This window comes from Triticum dicoccoides, chromosome 1A, assembly GCF_002162155.2.
Source record: "Triticum dicoccoides isolate Atlit2015 ecotype Zavitan chromosome 1A, WEW_v2.0, whole genome shotgun sequence".
NCBI classification, from domain to species: Eukaryota; Viridiplantae; Streptophyta; class Magnoliopsida; order Poales; family Poaceae; genus Triticum; species Triticum dicoccoides.
The window spans coordinates 349163431-349185169 of NC_041380.1; positions in this window are offsets into that span (position 1 = coordinate 349163431).

A 21739-nucleotide genomic window follows, 5' to 3' on the forward strand; every position below is an offset into this window, starting at 1 on the left:
ATATTGAAATAACAGAGCAGCATGCAAATATGGGAGTAACTGATTAAACAGATCCATATACAGAGGGAGAGATGAAAGCAAAGTACAAAAATATAGAATTAAAAATAGATAATGTAACAAAGATTTGATACAAATATATAGATAATGTAGCAACAGATGGTATATGTTCACAAATTTAGGCCATGCCGACCGTGGTAGGTTGAGATTGAACATACCGAGCGCTCCCTGAAGTCATCCAGAATGGTGAGATAGAACTTCATTTTCGACTGGCCATGACCACAGTTGTCCGATTTGTGCTCTCATTGTGGACACATGAATGAACACCCACGAATCAGTTAGAACAAAAATGATTCCACGGTGATTTCCGTCGGTTGATTAACAACGGCGAACGGACTGCGATAAGAGATGAGTGAATATTTTGCTAATTAAGTTGATTACCTTCTCCATGAGAAAAGTCCCCGGCCCAATCCCGCAGAAAACCCTAGTCGACCAGAGTCTAGAACGTCAGTGCAGATAGGCGGCGGAAGCGGTGGAGGCGAAATCCGGTGCCGTTTGGAGCGTGACCTACGCCCGCTGCCAACAATCATTGAGCTTAGGGTGCAGAGTTGCGGAGGAGTCCGCGGCGAGTGAGTGGGGACGAAGTGGGCGAGGGTTTTCTTTTCCTTTTTCATGTGTGAGTGAACACACATGGTTCGCAGAGGCGACGGAGATGAATCATGTGCGATAGTAAATCACCAAGATTGAATGGGAATCCAAATTTCCTTTGTCCTTCATCCATGAGTTTTTCTTCTACGATGAACATAAACCCTGCTAATCACCGTGTTCAAATTTGACACTTTCCCGGGTTCATTTACAATATTTAGGGGATTATGTGCATTTTGTTGGCATTAATGCACGTAATTCAAATTCAAACAATCGGTGCATGAAAGGGTGCACAAGAACGGCCTGGAAAATCATGCTCGTGCTATTTAGTACATTCTCATGTCTTTTACAAGGAATGGGCAGATATTTTTCAAGGAAATATGTGGCAATAGTCAACCATAAACGCGTCGTTTACTGGGTTAACAACTATACAAAAATGAAATACATGCTTGAAAAACACATGACGCCTGGTGTGGTGCCATGGTATGACCTCACCGTGCCCTGGTAAAAATGTCATCATGCACGTCTTTTATAAAACGAACCATCACCGAGGAAGTTTCATGGTTTTGAGGGGGAAATCACCAAGATTTAAGGGTGATCCAAATTTCCTCTGTCCTTTGTCCACGAGTTTTTTTCCTATGATGAACATACAACCTGCAAATCACTGTGTTCAAATTTGGCACTTTTCCGGGTTCATTTGCCATATTTAGGGCATTATGTGAATTTCATTAATGCACATAATTCAAGTTCAAACAATCGGTGCATGAAAGGGTCCACAAGAACGGCCTGGAAAACCATGCTTGTGCCATTTAGTAAATTCGCATGCCTTTTAAAAGGAATAATGGATAAATATTTCATTGAAATGTGTGGCAATAGTCAACCACAAATGTTTGTTTGTTGGGTTTTGAACTATAGAAAAAATGAAATAAATATTTGAAAAACATGACGCCTGGCATGGTGCCACGGTACGACCTCACCATGCCCTGCTAAAAATTTGAGAAGGTTTGGCTTATGTCGTCATGCACACCCTTCATAAATCGAACAATCACCGAGGAAGTTCCATACTTTCGAGAGGGAAAATACCCAAGATTGAAGGGAATCCAAATTTCCGTCCTAGTTTGTCATTCAGTTTTTTTTCCAACGATCAACATACCGCCTCAAATGCAACGTGTTCAAATTTGACATTTTCCCGAGCTCATTTATCATATTTTATTTAGGGGATTATGTGCATTTTCTAGGCATTAATGGACATAATTCAAATTCGAACAATCGGTGCATGAAAAGATGCACAAGAATGGTCTGGAAAACCATGCTCGTGTTATTTCTTACATTCTCATGCCTTTTACAAGGAATGGACAGATGTTTCAAGGAAATGTGTGTCAATAGTCAACCATAAACGCATTGTTTACTCGGTTAACAACTATACAAAAAATGAAACACATGGATGGAAAACATGACGCCTGCCGTGGTGCCATGGTATGGCCTCACCATGCCCTGGTAAAAAATGGAGAATGTTTCCCTTATGTCGTGATGCGCGCTTTTCATAAATCGAACCATCACCGAGGAAGTTTCATGGTTTCAAGGGGGAAATCACCAACATTGAAGGTAGGGTCCAAATTTCCTTTATCCTTTGTCCTTTGTCCACCAGTTTTTTTCTACGATGAACATACAACCTGCAAATCACCGTGTTCAAATTTGGCATTTTTTCGTGTTCATTTGCCATATTTAGGGGATTATGTGCATTTCCTAGGCATTAATGCGCATAATTCAAGTTTAAACAATCGATGCATGAAAGGGTCCACAAGAACAGCCTAGAAAACCATGCTCGTGCCATTTAGTAAATTCTCATGCCTTTTACAAGGAATGGACAGATTTTTCAATGAAATGTGTGGCAATAGTCAACCATAAATGTTTGTTTGTTGGCTTTTCAACTATAGATAAAATGAAAAAATACTTAAAAACATGACACCTGGCATGGTGCCATGGTATGACGTCACCATGCCCTGGTAAAAATTTGAGAAGGTTTGGCTGATGTCGTCATGCACGCCCTTCATAAATCGAACCATCACCGAGGAAGTTCCATGCTTTCGAGAGGGAAATCCTCAAGATTGAAAGGGGATCCAAATTTTCTTCGTTCTTTGCCCTGGAGTTTTTTTCTATGACGAACATACACCCTGCAGATCACCGTGTTCAAATTTGGCATTTTTCTGGACTCATTAACCATATTTAGGGATTATGTGCATTTTCTAGGCATTTAGCGCATATAAATCCAATCCAACTACAGGTGCACGGGTGTGATGTGAGGGACGTGGATTGCCGTTCGATTGCGGCGCATCCAACGGTGCACACGCGCGATCCGCGTGTGTCATGGAAGTTTCATGGCATATGTCCTCATGGAAGGACTTAGTTGTGGAGCCATTGCGACGAGGTTAGCTTAAAGGGGTTAAACGGGACAAGGGACACAGAGAATTTATACTGATTCGGCCCCTTGCGGTGAAGGTAAAGGCCTACTCCAGTTGGGGTGGTATTGCTAGGGTTTCGATTACCATGGAGCAAACACGCTTTGCCTGGCTCTCGATTTGATGTTTCCTGCCCTAAGCCGCTGCCGGGTCGTCCCCTTATATACACGGGTTAACGCCCTGCGGCCTACAGAGTTCCGGCCGGCTCATACAACGTGTCCGGTTCGGTGACATATCTTACATGCCTTATATTACAAGTCTACTCATAGATGGCGGTTTACACTTACGGGCCTTAAGCCGTCTCTGGGTTTGGGCCTCTTACCAGCCTATCTATGAACCGCCATCTGGTATACTCTCTTGGGCTTCTAGGATGAACCATCAATTTGGTTGACCCGGCCCCTCCTAGGCGGGTCATACCTGATAGTTATATCCCCAACATTAGGCCCCAGGATGATTTGAACTTGTTCAGGTCAATCTTCAACACTTAGAAAAAAATACTTCTTCCTCTGTTGTGAAGCATTGTAACCCGCCATGACGTCATCTCCGGAAATTTTGGAGACCCGCCACGACGTCATCTTTAACGGATCTTTTATCCTTAATGACCTTCCGAGAATCATGGCGTTCAATTAACTAGATAATCATCATTTGGCATCCTCGTTTTTCGCGCCTATCTGTTACTCTTTTCCTTATAAATGGGGCAAACCACCCTTTTCTCATTCTCCTCTCTTCTCCTTCTCGTCTTCTTCTTCCTCATGACGCACCAGCCCTCACGAGCTCCGCCACCGTCGACCTTCGTCCCCTTCATCAACTGCGACCGCTGCATTGCCCTGAACGGTCCAGAAACGCCGCGGCACTCCTCCGCTGTCAAGTAGCATCAGTAAGTCTCCCCTTTTCCTTTTCATGGATCTGTTCTTTAGGGTTTCAGTGTTCGTCGGTGTTCATCACTGATAACCCACAAGTATAGGGGATCGCAACAGTTTTCGAGGGTACAATATTCAACCCAAATTTATTGATTCAACACAAGGGGAGCCAAAGAATATTCTCAAGTATTAGTAGCTGAGTTGTCAATTCAACCGCACCTGGAAACTTAATATCTGCAAAAAGGTATTTAGTAGCAAAGTAATATGATAGTAGCGGTAACGGTAGCAAAAGTAATAGTTTTGGTTTTATTGTGATTGTAACAATAGCAACAGAAAAGTAAATAAGCGAAGATCAATATGTGCAAAGCTCGTAGGCATTGGATCAGTGATGGGTAATTATGTCGGATGTGATTCCTCATGCAATAGTTATAACATAGGGTGACACAGAACTAGCTTCAGTTCATCAATGTAATGTAGGCATGTATTCTGAATATAGTCATACGTGCTTATGGAAAAGAACTTGCATGACATCTTTTGTCCTACCCTCAGCGGGATCCTATTGGAAACTAAGGGATATTAAGGCCTCCTTTTAATAGAGTACCGGACCAAAGCATTAACACTTAGTGAATACATGAACTCCTCAAACTACGGTCATCACCGGTAAGTGTCCGGATTATTGTCACTTCGGGGTTAACGGATCATAACACATAATAGGTGACTATAGACTTGTAAGATAGGATCGAGAACTCACATATATTTATGAAAACATAATAGGTTTAGATCTGAAATCATGGCACTCGGGCCCTAGTGACAAGCATTAAGCATAACAAAGTCATAGCAACATCAATCTCAGAACATAATGGACACTAGGGATCAAACCCTAACAAAACTAACTCGATTACATGATAAATCTCATCCAACCCATCACCGTCCAGCAAGCATATGATGGAATTACTCACGCACGGCGGTGAGCATCATGAAATTGGTGATGGAGGAAGGTTGATGATGACGATGGCGATGGATCCCCCTCTCCGAAGCCCCGAACGGACTCCAGATCAGCCCTCCCGAGAGAGATTAGGGCTTGGTGACGGCTCCGTATCGTAAAACGCGATGAATCCTTCTCCCTGATTTTTTTTCTCCCTGAACGTGAATATATGGAGTTGGAGTTGAGGTCGGTGGAGCGTCAGGGGGCCCACGAGGCAGGGGCGCGCCCAGGGGGTAGGCGTGCCCCCACCCTTCTGGACAGGGTGTGGGCCCCCTAGCCTTGATTCTTTCGCCAGTATTTTTTATATATTCCAAAAATATTCTCTATGAAGTTTTAGGTCATTCCAAGAACTTTTATTTCTGCACAAAAATAACACCATGGCAATTCTACTGAAAACAGTGCCAGTCCGGGTTAGTTCCATTCAAATCATGCAAGTTAGAGTCCAAAACAAGGGCAAAAGTGTTTGGAAAAGTAGATACGTTGGAGACGTATCAATCACTGCTCCTCCTTCTTCTTGCTAGATCACGTAGTTTTGATCCAAAAATAATGTAGGTCATGTGCGGTATCAGTCTTAGCACCCGCCTTTTAGAACATATCCCCATTGCGATAGATCTCTTCTGGGGCACCTCCACTTTTCTGCTGCCACCTCTGTAGATTTAGAATTTATTTCCTTTTTCTGAACAACTGTAGATCCGAATTTATAGCTTAACCTGTAGAACATGTTTGTCCCCATACTTAGCAAATTTCGCTCTTGGTAGATCTTGAATATCTTTAGTCATGGCAGTTTACTTTGCCGGCTTATCGTTACTTCATATATCATTAGCCCTCGCTTAAACTGCCATTCTGATCATACACTGCAACTGTTAACTTGGGATTTCATCAACTAATTTGAGCCGGCAAATTATTCCCTTTCTTTAGGTTGTCCTTTCACCATGCTGCCAAAGACAGTTACTACATGTAACTGGGTCCCCTCTGATAACCCACAAGTATAGGGGATCGCAACAGCTTTTGAGGGTAGAGTATTCAACACAAATTTACTGATTCGACACAAGGGGAGCCAAAGAATATTCTCAAGTATTAGCAGCTGAGTTGTTAATTCAACCACACCTAGAAACTTAGTATCTGCAGCAAAGTGTTTAGTAGCAAAGTAATATGATAGTGATGGTAACGGTAACAAAAGAGTAATGAAAGCAAAGTAATGTTTTTGGTATTTTGTAGTGATTGTAACAATAGCAACGGGAAAGTAAATAAGCGTAAACCAGTATATGGAAAGCTCATAGGCATTGGATCAATGATGGATAATTATGCCGGATGCGGTTCATCATGTAACAATCATAACATAGGGTGACACAGAACTAGCTCCAATTCGTCAATGTAATGTAGGCATGTATTCCGAATATAGTCATACATGCTTATGGAAAAGAACTTGCATGACATCTTTTGTCCTACCCTCCCGTGGCAGCGGGGTCCTAATGGAAACTAAGGGATATTAAGGCATCCTTTTAATAGAGAAACGGAACAAAGCATTAGCACATAGTGAATACATGAACTCCTCAAACTACGGTCATCACCGGTAAGTATCCCGATTATTATCACTTCGGGGTTAACGGATCATAACACATAATAGGTGACTATAGACTTGCAAGATAGGATCAAGAACACTCATATATTGATGAAAACATAATAGGTTCAGATCTGAAATCATGGCACTCGGGCCCTAGTGACAAGCATTAAGCATAGCAAAGTCATAGCAACATCAATCTCAGAACATAGTGGATACTAGGGATCAAACCCTAACAAAACTAACTCGATTACATGGTGAATCTTATCCAACCCATCACCGTCCAGCAAGCCTACGATGGAATTACTCACGCACGGCAGTGAGCATCATGAAATTGGTGGTGGAGGATGGTTGATGATGACGACGGCGACGAATCCCCCTCTCCGGAGCCCCGAACGGACTCCAGATCAGCCCTCTCGAGAGGTTTTAGGGCTTGGCGGCGGCTCCGTATCATAAAACGCGATGATTTTTTCTCTCCTATTTTTTCTCCCCAAAAGCAGTTATATAGAGTTGGAGTTGGAGTCGGGGGGTCTCCAGGGGGCCCATGAGGTAGGGGGCGCGCCCCCACCCTCGTGAGAAGGGTGTGGGGCCCCTGGTCTTCATCTTTGGCGAGGATTTTTTATTATTTATTGTAAGATATCCCGTGGAATTTCAGGTCATTCCGAGAACTTTTGTTTTCTGCACATAAAACAACATCATGGCAATTCTGCTGAAAACAGCGTCAGTCCAGGTTAGTTCCATTCAAATCATACAAGTTAGAGTCCAAAACAAGGGCAAAAGTGTTTGGAAAAGTAGATACGTTGGAGACGTATAACCCTCCATCGTCACTGAGGGTACTTTAAAAGATTTTGTCACGGTTGGATATTTGCCAGAAAGTGTACCGTATGCTCATTACCATTAACATGAAAAGTGACATTGCCTTTAGTGCAATCAATAACAGCCCATGCGTATTAATATAGGGTCTTCCAAGAATAATAGACATTCTATCGTCCTCGGGAATATCAAGAATAACAAAGTCTGTTAAAATAGTAACGTTTGCAACTACAACAGGCACATCCTCACAAATACCGACAGGTATAGCAGTTGATTTATCAGCCATTTACAAAGATATTTCAATAGGTGTCAACTTATTCAAATCAAGTCTGCGATATAAAGAAAGAGGCATAACACTAACACCGGCTCTAAGATCACATACATCAGTTTTAACATAATTTCTTTTAATGGAGCATGGTATAGTGGGTACTCCTGGATCTCCAAGTTTCTTTGGTATTCCACCCTTAAAAGTATAATTAGCAAGCATGGTGGAAATTTCAGCTTCCGGTATCTTTCTCTTATTTGTAATAATATCTTCCATATACTTAGCATAAGGATTAGTTTTGAGCATACCAGTTAATCGCATACGTAAAAAGATAGGTCTAATCATTTCAGCAAAGCGCTCAAAATCCTCATCATCCTTTTTCTTGGATGGTTTGGGAGGAAAATGCATGGGTTTCTGAACCCAAGGCTCTCTTTCTTTACCATGTTTCCTAGCAACAAAGTATTTCTTATCATAACGTTGATTCTTTGATTGTGGGTTATCAAGATCAACAGCAGGTTCAATTTCTACATCATTATCATTACTAGGTTGAGCATTATTATGAACATCATCATTAACATTTTCATTAGGTTCATGTTCATTACCAGATTGTGTTTCAGCATCAGACATAGAGATATCATTTGGATTATCAGGTGGTTCAGCAATAGGTTCACTAGAAGTTTGCACAGTTCTATAATTTTTCTTTTTCTTCTTTTTAGAAGAACTAGGTGCATCAATTTTATTTCTCTGAGAATCTTGCTCAATTCTCTTAGGCTGGCCTTCAGGATACAAAGGTTCCTGAGTCATTCTACCAGTTCTAGTAGCCCCTTTAATAGCATAATCATTTTTCTTACTATTCATCTCATTGAGCAATTCTTTTTGAGTGTTAAGTACTTGTTCTACTTGAGTGGTAACCATAGAAGCATGTTTGCTAACAATTTTAAGTTCACCTCTAATATTAGCCATATAATCACCTAAATATTTAATCATATCAGCATCTTGTTTTAATTGTCTACCAAAATAAGCATTGAAGTCTTCTTGCTTAAACATAAAATTATCAAACTCATCCAAGCATTGACTAGCAATTTTAGTAGGAGGGATTTCAGCTTTATCATATCTATAGAGAGAATTTACGTTTACTACCTATGTCGGGTTATCGTGGTCTGGAGGTTCTTCAATAAATAAAGGATTAAGATCATATATTTCAGGCGGTAAATTGAGACCATGTATTTCTTCAATAGGAGGTAAATTCTTAACATCTTCAGCTTTAATACCTTTTTATTTCATAGATTTCTTTCCTCTTGCATATCTTCAGGACAGAGAAATAGAACACCTCTCTTCTTCGGAGTTGGTTTAGGAATAGGATCATTAATTGGAGCAGGATCTGGCTCAAGAGGTTTCCAATTATTTTCATTTGTCAACATATTATTCAATAAGATTTCAGCTTCATCCGGTGTTCTTTCCCTGAAAAGAGAACCAGCACAACTATCCAGGTAATCTCTGGAAGCATCGGTTAGTCCATTATAAAAGATATCAAGTATCTCATTTTTCTTAAGAGGATGATCAGGCAAAGCATTAAGTAACTTGAGAAGCCTCCCCCAAGCTTGTGGGAGACTCTCTTCTTTAATTTGCACAAAGTTGTATATTTCCTTTAAAGCAGCTTGTTTCTTATGAGCAGGGAAATATTTAGCAGAGAAGTAGTAAATCATATCCCGGGGACTACGCACACAACCAGGATCAAGAGAATTAAACCATATCTTAGCATCACCCTTTAATGAGAACGGAAATATTTTAAGGATATAAAAGTAGCGAGATCTCTCATTATTAGTGAACAGGGTGGCTATATCATTTAATTTAGTAAGATCTGCTACAACAGTTTCAGATTCATCACCATGAAAAGGATCAGATTCAACCAAAGTAATTATATCAGGATCAACAGAGAATTCATAATCCTTATCAGCAACACATATAGGTGGAGTAGCAAAAGCAGGGTCAGGTATCATCCTAGCATTTGGAGATTGCTTATTCCATTTAGCTAATAACCTTTTGAGTTCATATCTATCTTTGCAGGCTAAAATAGCTAAAGAAGCATCTTGATCAAATAAATAACCCTTAGGAATAACAAGTGATTCTTCATCATCACTTTCATCTTCATAATCAGATTCAATATTTTTGATCTCTCTAGCCCTAGCAAGTCGTTCCTCTAGAAAATCACTAAGTGGCATAGTAATATCAGGCATAGAGGTAGTTTCATCATAAGTATCATGCATAGCAGAAGTAGAATCATCAATAACATGCGACATATCAGAACGAATAGCAAAAGAAGGTTTAGGTGTCGCAAGCTTACTCATAACATAAGGTGAATCAAGTGCAGAGCTAGATGGCAGTTCCTTACCTCCCCTCGTAGTTGAAGGATAGATCTTAGTTTTTGGATCTCTCAAGTTCTTCATAGTGTCCAGCAGATATAAATCCCAAGTGACTCAAAAAATAGAGCTATGCTCCCCGGCAACGACGCAAGAAATTAGTCTTGATAACCCACAAGTATAGGGGATCGCAACAACTTTTGAGGGTAGAGTATTCAACCCAAATTTATTGATTCGACACAAGGGGAGCCAAAGAATATTCTCAAGTATTAGCAGCTGAGTTGTCAATTCAACCACACCTGGAAACTTAGTATCTGCAGCAAAGTGTTTAGTAGCAAAGTAATATGATAGTGATGGTAACGGTAACAAAAGAGTAATGAAAGCAAAGTAATGTTTTTGGTATTTTGTAGTGATTGTAACAATAGCAACGGGAAAGTAAATAAGCGTAAACCAGTATATGGAAAGCTCGTAGGCATTGGATCAATGATGGATAATTATGCCGGATGCGGTTCATCATGTAACAGTCATAACATAGGGTGACACAGAACTAGCTCCAATTCGTTAATGTAATGTAGGCATGTATTCCGAATATAGTCATACGTGCTTATGGAAAAGAACTTGCATGACATCTTTTGTCCTACCCTCCCGTGGCAGCGGGGTCCTAATGGAAACTAAGGGATATTAAGGCCTCCTTTTAATAGAGTACCGGAACAAAGCATTAGCACATAGTGCATACATGAACTCCTCAAACTATGGTCATCACCGGTAAGTATCCCGATTATTGTCACTTCGGGGTTAACGGATCATAACACATAATAGGTGACTATAGACTTGCAAGATAGGATCAAGAACTCTCATATATTGATGAAAACATAATAGGTTCAGATCTGAAATCATGGCACTCGGGCCCTAGTAACAAGCATTAAGCATAGCAAAGTCATAGCAACATCAATCTCAGAACATAGTGGATACTGGGGATCAAACTCTAACAAAACTAACGCGATTACATGATAAATCTCATCCAACCCATCATCGTCCAGCAAGCCTATGATGGAATTACTCACGCACGGCGGTGAGCATCATGAAATTGGTGATGGAGGATGGTTGATGATGACGATGGCGACGGATTCCCCTCTCCGGAGCCCCGAACGGACTCCAGATCAGCCCTCCCGAGAGGTTTTAGGACTTGGCGGCGGCTCCATATCGTAAAACGCAAAGAATCCTTCTCTCTGATTTTTTCTCCCGAAAGCAAATATATAGAGTTGGAGTTAAGGTCGGAGGAGCTCCAGGGGGCCCACGAGGTAGGGGCGCGCCCCCACCCTCGTGAGAAGGGTGTGGGCCCCCTGGTCTTCATCTTTGGTGAGGAGTTTTTATTATTTATTGTAAGATATCCCGTGGAGTTTCAGGTCATTCTGAGAACTTTTGTTTTCTGCACATAAAACAACATCATGGCAATTCTGCTGAAAACAGCGTCAGTTCGGGTTAGTTCCATTCAAATCATACAAGTTAGAGTCCAAAACAAGGGCAAAAGTGTTTGCAAAAGTAGATACGTTGGAGACGTATCACCCTCCATCGTCACAGAGGGTACTTTAAAAGATTTTGTCGTGGTTGGATATTTGCCAGAGAAAAGCGTCATGCATTACCGCGCTCCTGACCCGAGCGAAGAGAGACCTCAACCAAAGGACGGTGAAGTCATTGTATTCACTGATCATATGAACCGGGGCTTCTCGCTGCCCGGCTCTAAGTTCTTTAGGGATGTTCTGCACTTCTTCAAACTCCATCTGCAAGACATTGGACCCAACTACGTGTCAAACATCTGTAACTTTCAAGTTTTCTGTGAAGTATACCTTCAAGAAGAGCCTAATGTTGAGCTTTTCAGGGAATACCTCTATCTGAACCGGCAAAATGAGTTCACAAACGGGCCCAGCTTGGAACTTGGTGGAATTTCAATTCAACGCAAAAGATACGCCATCTTCCCTTAAGCAGCTCTACCGAGTCACCCCAAAGACTGGAATCAAACATGGTTCTACTGCAAAGATATCTCGCCGTCTAATGAAAATCCATTGCCGGGTTATCGTGCTGAATGTCTTGACTCAAGTTATCAACTCCCTGAGAAACTTACCACCGCCAAACGCAAGAAACTCGTCCCTACAATCAGAAAAGTCCAAGCCTTGCTAGGAAACTATTTAACCGGAGTCGATCTAATCCGCTGTTGGGTCGCATGGCAGATCATACCCTTAAGCTGCCAATCTGGCTTGATGTGTACTTATACCGGAGGAACATACGATCCATTACGCCATAGTTCTGTGTGTCTGACTGAAGAGGGCATTATTGAAATGGCAACAACACTTGTAAATAGCAAATTCGAAGACTGCAGCAAAGTGGGTCTGAATCCTTTCTGCAAGCTTAACCCGCTGCCAGACGTAAGGCTCTTGATTTCCCTTACTTTAGTGCATCACCCAAACGTTACGTGAACTCAAATATGTTACTCTTCCGCAAGCTAAATCTAACTTCTGGAAGGCAAAATACGACCATGAGGCTGCCAAAAAGGCTAGGGCTGCCGCAAAAGCCGCCAAAAAGACCAGCAAGAGACCTAGGAAGAAATCGAGCGCCTCTGATCTGCTTAAGCTGGATGATACCTCTAAGTCGGAGGTAACCCTTGACTCTCTTGGCTTGTTTTTCAACCACCTTATTGGCACTGACTATTGCCAGGATGACACAGGAGCCAGCCAAGCAGTTGAAGAAGAGATAACTATTATTTCCTCCGACTCAGAACATTTACCAAGGCAGAAACCTCGGCGAGTAACCCGAAAAGTAAGGTTTTCACACCCCTTGGCTTATTTAGATCCTCACTTTCTTTTGAAACAATAGCAACACGAGAGCCGCCGCCAGACTCGGGCCAGTGGAGGTGAAGATTTATCCTCAGGATTACCAAACACTCCTCGGAAACGCCAAAATGAGGTTCTTTTTGGCCTTAACTTTTTTTATTTACTGACGGGTTTCTTTTGTTAACTACTCAATTCCTTTGATTCAATTTTGCAGGAGATTTCCCGTTCTTCCTCTGGCAATTCATCCCAGACTCAGCTGCCGGCTTTCAAGACTGCCCCTGGGTCAGAATTAATTATCTTTCTTTTGTACCTTTATATCTTCACCATTATGTTGACTTGTCCAAATTCTTTTCAGCGGCCAAGCAAAACCCAACAAGAAGGCGAAGATGACAAAAATGGCTGAAGATCCTAAAGTTGTTGAATCGGATCAGCGAGCCTCTGCACCAGAATATCCTGCTTCTAATACTCAAACTAAGATGCCTGAGTTGTTTGTTGATGAAACCAACATTGACCCGTCAACTACTGAACCGTCAAGCTCACTTAACCCGCCAGAGACTCATGGTGATGACATTCAGATCACTGGCACTGGCTTTACTGAACCAGGGAATCCAACTGTATTAGCTAGACATTCTGCCAAACAAGAGGTCATGGAGAGACGGAAAGTGAGGTTTGATGTCTCCCACAATACTCAATTGAGTAATAGTGAAGTATTATCTGGTTATCTCAATCAAGTACACTCCAGCCGTGACTTGGAAATTGAAATGGTTAAACAGATGCACTAGAAGTATGAGGTACGTCATCCGGCTTACATAAGTTATATATCCTTCCAGCCCCCAAGTCTTCTGATTATGATAAGATTGAATAATTTGTAGACTTTAAAAACTTACAAGCTTCTGTCCTAGACTCCCTCCAAGTCTGGTTTAAAACTAAACCGGATGCTGATAATAGCATAATTTTGCATTTGTAGTCCCCAAGGGCCGGTTTAATCAGTATGAATGAGCCGGTCCTATTGATCACTGTGTAACAGAGCAGAACTTAACTGCATAGCCCCCATGAGTCGGTTGAGACTGTTGACAGCACACCCGGTTCATCCTTAGGAAGAGACAAGCAATATGCATTAGCCCCCAAGTGCCAAGTGTTGTTGCTTGCAAAGCGCTTGGGACTTTTAGTTATAAAAGTTGTTTCTGTTGAAAAATTGCGTTGGTAGACATTAGCCCCCAAGTGCCAAGTGTAGTTGCTTGCAAAGGACTTGGCACTTGTATTGTTGTAATCCGCCATGAAATATGTTTGACAAATTTGTGCTATATGCAGGCTACTACTGCTGAACAAGAGTCTCAACTGAACGATGCCAAGACCTGGCTGGCAGCTCAAGAAACTGAGACCCGGAAAGCTGAGTCAAAATTCCAGTTTAGTGTGTCTGAGTCGGAAAAATTGAAGACCAGTTTTACTGAGGATAAAAAGGCTTGGGCTGAAGAAAAGACTGCCTTGATATAGCGCGCTGAGAAGGCAGAAGCCGCTCTTCAGGAGCTGACCACTGAGCTCTCCGGTTTAAAACCACGTGTGTCTCAGATGGTTTCTGCTATCTTCGGTGAGTCGCCATGTTACTTATCCAAAGTGAGTATTTGTCATCATAATGAACCGCCATTTAACCAATCTGTAACTTACTCAGGTCTCAGGAGCAGCAACCTTAGCCAAGACACACTGGTGAAGCTCAAGGTGGTTTATACTCTCGTGGAGCAATAATATACTGGAGCTCAGCGGACTCTCGCTACTATCGCCCCATTGAATCAAGGACCAAACCTGTTAAGTGATGTTTTGAAGAAATTGTCCATCTTGCCCACCAGACTTCAAGAAATCAAACGGTCTTGTTCTAGAGCCGGAGCTGTAACAGCCTTGAGCCGTGCCAAAGCATGGGTACCAGAATTAGACCCGGCAGATGTAGCTAGTGGGTATCCTAGCTTAAAGGAAGATGGAACCTCCTTCGATCAGTAAGACTTTGTCGCCTGTGTCAAAGAGATTCATCCTCATGCAACAGTCATCGCTGGAGAAACCAATCTTTCCAAATATCAGCCGGCTTACGATGAGGATAATCAGAAGATGCAGACGCCTGCATATAAAGTGATGGACTTAATTCCGCCGATTAGTAAGCACACTTTCGCCCCTGATATTGACCCGTCCAATCTAATTAATGACGAGGCTGAATTCTTCGCCTTGCGTGGCTTTGACTGGTCCAAACCAAACTTCCAGACAGTGGAGGAGGAGGAAGAACCAGCAAGGGATGAACCGGAGGCCTCCCGTCAGCAAGATCAAGAAGAGTGAACCGCAAGGCGGTTGAAAGACTTTAAGTTGTGACAAAACACTTGACCTTATGTTGGCTCATGGAGCTATGTAATAGAGTAGTTAAAACTTGAATCGGTCGTGCCATCGTGCATGTTTTCTATTTTCCGTAACATTGATGATCCACCGGTTTAAAGGAGCACTCTCTGTATGATAATCTTTGACTTATGCAGATGTAAATTACTATGATCCTGCACACAAAGAAAAAACACAAAGGCCCTGGCGGCTTACCGCCGGGCGGGTCATGATACCCAATGAAAGCCGTTGGGGACAAATAGTCCATGACCAGGGTCGGTTTGATAACTGTGAAGAAAACAACATACCTGTGATATATATACTTAAACTGCCGGATTACCAGCTTCGTGCAATTTAGAGGTGTTAGAGCTATAACTTCAACCATGGTATTCATTAAACCTTGGTCATTTAGAGGTTGTCCTCCTGACGGGTTGTATAAACCCAAAGCTTGCTTCCAATGTGAATCATAAACAGGGTAGCAGGGCCTGACTTAGAAAACCAGGAAGCAGCAAAAAAACTCAAATGTGAATAAGAAATCAAAAGAAATTCAGGGCTTTAGTAGACTGTCAAAGTAAAGTGTCATCTTCAATGAAACTAGTCGGAGCCACTGGATTGTTCGTGCTGCCGTGATCCTGAGTCATAGTGTGCCCAATCGACATTTGAACCCTAGATAAGTTTGTTCTTGCTCAAAGACTTATGAGGAGTACGCGGGGCCGGAGCAACAGTATCATGGATGATTTATCCAAGTTTCAAGGAAGGCGGCTTAAGAAGCCTGGATCCATCTGACTCTATAAACCGTACTCTCGCATGACAAGCCGCCATTTGAACCTTAATCGAGCTCAGATCTTGGTCGAATACGCCGTAAAGACTGATCGTTAAGAGTTCGGCGGGTCAATCAGGATGACCTGATGGACTCAAAGTGTTGGTGTTACAGGTAGGACGACCCGGTCAGAGTTTGTTCTCTTCGGTCGAATACACCTATGTTTGAAAAAACCTAGTCAAGAGTGTAGTAACGCTATGTTCTCTTCAGTCGAAAACGCCTATGTTTGAATAGGAGGCCCCCAAGTGACGTACTTACAAACGTGGCGTTGAGCCGATCAAGAGGGTACCGGCAGCTATGTTCTCTTTGGTGAATACACCTATGTTTGAATAGGAAGCCCCCAAGTGACCATATAACCTTTTGGCCTTGCGCCGATCACGTGGGTACTGACAACTATGTTCGATGAGCAGGAAGCCCCCAAGTGATCATATAAGTTTTGGCATTGTGCCGGATCAAGAGGGTACTGACAGCTATGCTCGATGAGCAGGAAGCCCCCAAGTGATCATATAAGTTTTGGCATTGCGCCGGATCAAGACGGTACTGACAGCTATGCTCAATGAGTAGGAAGCCCCCAAGTGATCATCAGGGACCTATGTTTGAGCTGTGCTATGCATCCAACTCTCTTTGGTCCTGGAAGTTGTGGGCGTCATGCCTCTTAAATGATGATAAAGACTTAGCTTTGAATAAGTAAAATGACAGAGGCCCTGAATTGTCAGGGGTGCCGGCTTTATTATACTGCTTATAATATATACATCAGATAACTATGTACATCATGAGAGCCGGAGGCTCAAGTATAGTAGGGCCGAAGATGAGCAATGTTCCACGGCCGACGTGTCTCCTCCTCCGATGTGCGTGAGTCCTTGTTGTCTCAAACGTCGATAAGGTAGTATGACCCATTATGTAGATTCTTGCTGACCACAAAAGGTCCTTCCCAAGGTGGTGATAACTTGTGCATATCTGTCTGATCTTGGATGAGCCGGAGCACTAAGTCGCCTTCTTGAAAGGTTCTGGTTTTGACCTGGCGGCTGTTCTAACGCCGTAGGTCTTGCTGGTAAATCGCCGAACGAGCCGCCGCGAGGTCACGCTCCTCATCCAATAAGTCAAGTGCATCTTGACATGCCTTTTCATTGTCAGCCTCAACATAAGCCGCCACTCGGGGTGAATCGTGACGGATGTCACTAGGGAGAACCGCCTCTGCCCCATAAACCATGAAGAAGGGTGTGTAGTCCGTAGACCTGTTGGGGGTTGTGTTGATGCTCCATAAGGTAACTCCTCCACCCAACAACCCGGCGTTCTCTGTAAAGGAACCATAAGCCGGGGCTTGATACCTCGCAGAATCTCCTGATTCGCTCGTTCTGCCTACCCATTGGATTGAGGGTGAGCTACAGAGGAGAGATCAAGTCGGATATGCTCCCGTTGACAAAATTCTTCCATAGCACCTTTAGAAAGATTAGTGCCATTATCCGTTATGATGTTGTGTGAAAAGCCAAAACGGAAGATCACCTTCTTCATGAATTGAACAGTCGTTGCCGCATCACATTTACTAACCGGCTCTGCTTCAATCCACTTAGTAAACTTATCAACCGCCACCAAGAGGTGGGTCTTCTTATCCTTGGACCTTTTAAAAGGCCCAACCATATCAAGCCCCCAAGTTGCAAACGGCCAAGTAATTGGAATAATCCTCAATTCTTGAGCCGACACATGAGCTCGTCGTGCAAATTTCTGACAGCTGTCACATCTACTTACCAAATCCTTAGCATCAACATGAGCCGTTAGCCAATAAAACCCATGACGAGAAGCCTTGGCTACCAGAGATTTAGAGCCGGTGTGATGAACACAATCTCCTTTGTGGATTTCTCGTAAAATCTCACAACCTTCTTCAAGAGAGACGCAATGTTGAAACGCTCCTGAAATGCTGCAATGGTGCAACTCTCCATGAACAATCGTCATTGACTTAGACTGCCGGGTTATCTGTCTGGCCAAGACCTCATCCTCTGGCAACTCACCCCGGGTCATGTAAGCCAAATACGAAACCGTCCAATCAGGAATAGCATAGAGATCCGCCACAAACCGCGCTTCCGGGTCAGGAACTGCAAGGTCCTCCTCGGTAGGTACTTCCACACACGGTTTAAGCAGAATATCCAAAAACATATCGGGCGGGACCGGCTTACGCTGAGATCCTAGCCAGCTTAAGGTATCAGCCGCCTCGTTCTTCCGGCGATCAATATGTTCAACTTGTTAACCCTTGAAATGACCTGCAATGGCATCAACCTCTCGATGGTAAGCCCCATAAGAGGATCCTTGGAATCCCAAGTGCCAGAAACTTGCTGAGCCACCAGATCTGAATCACCAAAACACCTAACCCGGCTTAAGCTCATCTCCTTAGCCATCCGAAGACCATGGAGTAAGGCCTCATATTCTGCTGCATTGTTAGTACAAGGGAATATTAACCGGAGAACATAGGAAAACTTGTCACCTCATGGGGAAGTTAAAACGACTCCAGCCCCTGAGCCCTCCAGCTGTCTGGATCTATCCAGCTGTCTGGATCCATCAAAGTGGATAGTCCAATATGTGTTATCCGGCTTTTCCTCGGGCGCCTGCAACTCTGTCCAATCATTGATGAAATCCACCAGTGCTTGGGACTTGATGGACGTGCGTGGCACATACTTTAAACCGTGAGGACCGAGCTCAATAGCCCATTTAGCAACCCGGCCTGTGGCTTCCCTGTTTTGAATGATATCTCCTAAAGGAGCAGAACTTACCACAATGATAGGATGGCCTTGAAAATATTGCTTGAGCTTCCGGCTTGCCATAAAAAACCCATAAACAAGCTTCTGCTAGTGTGGGTACCTCTGTTTAGACTCAATAAGCACCTCACTGATATAATAAACCGGCCGTTGAACCGGATATTCCTTGCATGTCTCCTTCCTTTCCACCACAATGGCTACACTAACGGCCCGGCTATTAGCAGCCACATATAACAACAAAGGCTCTTTATCAACAGGGGCAGCAAGCACGGGTGGCTCAGCCAACTGTTTCTTCAGATCCTCAAACGCCTGATCAACAGCATCACTCCAAACAAAATGATCCGTCTTTTTCATCATCTGGTAAAGGGGGGTGGCCTTCTCACCCAGCCGGCTTATGAACCGACTCAAAGCTACAATTCGACCCGCTAGTCGCTGAACATCATTGATACATGCCAGTTTAGCCAAAGATGTAATGGCTTTGATCTTCTCCGGGTTAGCTTCAATGCCCAGAAATCCCAATAGCTTGCCTGCTGGCACATCAATGACACATTTGGCCGGGTTAAGCATCATCTTGTAGAACTGGAGATTGTCAAATGTCTCTTTCAAATCGTCAATCAAGGTCTCTTTCTCTCTTGACTTCACCACAGTGTCATCTACATAAGCATGAACATTGCGCCCAATCTGATTGTGAAGGCAATTTTGTACACACCGCTGATAAGTCGCCTGGGCGCTCTTGAGCCCAAAGGGCATGGACACGTAACAGAAGGCTCCGAACGGAGTAATGAAAGCTGTCTTCTCCTGGTCCTTAACTGCCATTTTGATCTGATGATAACCAGAATAAGCATCCAAAAAACTCAAACGCTCACAACCCGGCGTAGCATTGATGATTTGATCAATATGAGGGAGAGCAAACGGATCAGCCGGACAAGCCTTGTTTAAGTCCGTGTAATCCACACACATTCGCCAAGTGCCGTTCTTTTTGAGTACCAACACCGGATTAGCCAACCACTCAGGATGAATGACTTTAATGATAAACCTGGCTGCCAAAAGCCGGGCACTTCCTCACCAATGGCCTTGCGCCTCTCCTTGTTAAACCGGCGAAGAAATTGCTTGACCGGTTTAAACTTCGGATCAATATTAAGAGTGTGCTCGGTGAGTTCCCTCGGTACACCTGCCATGTCAGAAGGCTTCCATGCAAAGATGTCTCGGTTCTCACGGATGAACTCAATGAGCGCGCTTTCCTATTTTGGATCCAAATTAGCGCTGATGTTGAACTGTTTAGATGAGTCGCCAGGGACAAAATAAATCATCTTGGTATCGTCCGCCGATTTAAATTTTAACGAAGGAGCATGCTTAGTGGTTGGTTTCTTCAAAGACGTCATGTCTGCAGGGTCAGCATTGTCTTTGTAAAATGTTAGCTCCTCAGTTACACAAACTGATTTAGCATAAGCTGCATCTCCTTCCTCACATTCCAAGGCCACCTTGCGACTCCCATGCACTATGATGGTTGTCGGCGTTCTGGGAACAGGGTCCCCAGACTTGCCTGCCTGCGGCCTGCGGCGTGGCTCAAAGGGGGCCCAACACGGCCCGGCTTCATGGACGCAGACCCAAGACCCTCGCGAGGGGCCAAGCCTCGCGGGGCGGATGACACGGAGCTTCCTCAGGCACGGCCACATCAGGCTGGCTCGCGAGGAGGCGGAGAGATCAAGGCGGGGTACCTCACGAGGTGCCCGTGATGCAAGCCATGACGACCAAGGGCGCCAGGCGGGCGCCATCCCGCGCAGTGTCCTCCTTTCCTCTTTGGTGCAAAGGGAGCAAGCGCGGGCGAGAGCATCAAGCAAAGGCACCCGTTTCGGTGCAACGAGACCAAGACCAGTCCAACGGTAGGGAGGAAGTCATTGTGGAGCCCAAGCCAGCGTCACCACCAGAGTCTTTGGCAGGCGAGGACTAACTTTAGTCAGGATAAGTGTACCAGATGTTCCCCTTCAAAATGGCCAATTGTTGGCGCACTTCCCGCTCAATATTTAGGAAGAGGCCTAGGGCCTTTGCCTATAAATAGGACTAGCCACCCCCGGGGTAGGGGGGATCCAGAATCGGCCAACCCTGAAACTAGCAAGGGAAAATCGGATCGAGTAGCATCACACACACACACAGAGAGAGAGAGAGAGAAGGGTGACCGAACTCCTCCTAGCAGTTCATCCCCACAGCCAAGAGCAGACCCTCGCGAGGCTGTTCTTCCTTGTATAGCTCATCATCATCAGCCCAAGAGGCAATCCACCACACCACACACTGGAGTAGGGTGTTACATCACAATGGTGGCCCGAACCAGTATAAACCCTGTGTCTCTTGTGCCGTTCTTTCCATAGCTTAGATCTCAGCGAGGCGGAGGGGTGCAGGTAGGTAGAAGGCGAAATCTCCGCGTGCACCCCAGTGTTCGAACCTCAAGGGTCTGCCGGAATCCGAAATCCGATATTTGGTGCGCCAGGTAGGGGTGCACCGGAATCCACCTTCTACCACTTCGTGCCCCGCCGCGTCGTCATCACCATGTCCGGCGACCAGGCGGGCAACCCAGATCCATGGGCGGCGTGGCCCGCCCGTGCAGAGCCGCTCGCCTCGGGCGACCCCGTGCCCCAGGCAGCTCGCGGTCCGCAGGGCACTGCGGGCCGCGGGCGACGCGGACAGGCTTCGACAGCTCTCACACCGCGGCAAGCGCGGTCGGCAGCAAGGGCCTCCAATCACGCCGCGACCACGACACCGTACACCCGCCGGGAGCAGGCGAACTCAAGGGCCGCGCTCACGGTGGCCCGAGAGCTGCTGCAATGCAGGCTGCTGGAGGGCGGCCGTGACGTGCTGCTGGAGCGGGTGGCAGAGCTCCTGGGCTTCGCCGCCTCGGGGGCTCACCCCTTCTGCACCCAACTCCCATCTCAAGCCCAGGGCGGCCCGCGCGGGGGCTCCGCGCGCGCCCGTGGGCTCCAAGGCTACTCCAACGCCAGCGAAGCTGTCGGCACCGGACCGGCGGCGGCGCTACCCCCGCTCCCGATCCGCGA